Below are 1,334 nucleotides of genomic sequence, written 5' to 3' on the forward strand. Positions count from 1 at the left end.
TTTCACTTCTGTAGTTCCAACTAGCACTCACCCAGTTGTACTGATGTGCCTTTGGCAATATGAGCAGAAGGCTACATGAGGGTTTGAGTAGTGAAACATGACTAACCTGCCAATAAATCATCTCTATTGCTTTCAGAAACCTAGAGAACCACATAGTAGGCCTTCCTTTTTCTTTTTCTTTTTTCTTTTGTTGTTTTTCCTGCATGACTCTCATTTGGGGAATGATCACCAACGCCCATTCTGTTGATACGGGGTCAGTACCATTATACCAAATAGGAAATGTTAAATTCAGAATTTCATTTAGAATTAGCATTCTGTTAATTTCACATTTTAGTAATGGTTGATGGGAAGTTCTGTGCAAATTATTTAGTTGACAGGTATTTTACCCCAAGATTCATATTAGCAAAGGCTAGCAACACTAGGGTTTTATATTCACTGTTAATTCAACAAAGAGGAACCCAGGTAAAGAGATTAAAATATTTGCCATTTAAGTCTCTTGAAAAAAATCAAGGACTGGAGATGGGAGAAAGAACACAGAGTTAACTTAAGTAGTCAATTAAAACTCTGGTTTGAGATTTAATCTATTTTCCATTTTGCCACGATATGGTTTTAGAAGGTATAGCCTGGTAGTCCCTGGGGTTACAGGAAAGCACAGAGACATACCAATGTACCTAGCCATCCACTGCCAATATTTTTCTACATGAGTTAATAAGTTGACTATGCAAACTAGATAATTTCATTGATTTATAATTTCTATAGTTTTAAAACATTCTCATTTTCATTCTGGCCAATCACTTGAAAAAAAATTTTGTGCATATCTCTTTGTCTGAGTGTGTATAGTAGTGTAAACAAACTAGTGTAAACTAACTAGACTCCATCACATATTTTGCTTTATTGAAGTGACCACAGACCAAAATAGAATTCAAAGACTGCAACATATTTGACATTTGCGAAACTAAAAGATATTGTGATGTTTATTTGAGGCTCATGGAGGATAAACGAAATATGCATGGAAAGGTTCTATAAATTCTTGCCATGTGATCTCTCATGGTCTTTAAATAATTATTAAGTTTTTATGCTAGCTGTTGCCCAAGGAGGTTATGAAGAGATTTTTGTTACTTCACTATTTTTTTCTTTGTCTAAAGAACAAAAATGTATTTGTCTAAAAAAATGCACATAAGAACACCAGAAGGAACTATTTTACCCTTAAGTGATTTAACCTTTTAACTCAGGCTGTGTTAAAATGTAAAGATCACACTAGTGTGATCTGTTTCTATTTTCCCCACATTTTGTCTCAATTTGTTCACAAATTCATATGAAGGGACAAAGTCAAC

Source organism: Mandrillus leucophaeus, unplaced genomic scaffold (assembly GCF_000951045.1).
Source record: "Mandrillus leucophaeus isolate KB7577 unplaced genomic scaffold, Mleu.le_1.0 Scaffold198, whole genome shotgun sequence".
In the NCBI taxonomy this organism is placed as follows: domain Eukaryota; kingdom Metazoa; phylum Chordata; class Mammalia; order Primates; family Cercopithecidae; genus Mandrillus; species Mandrillus leucophaeus.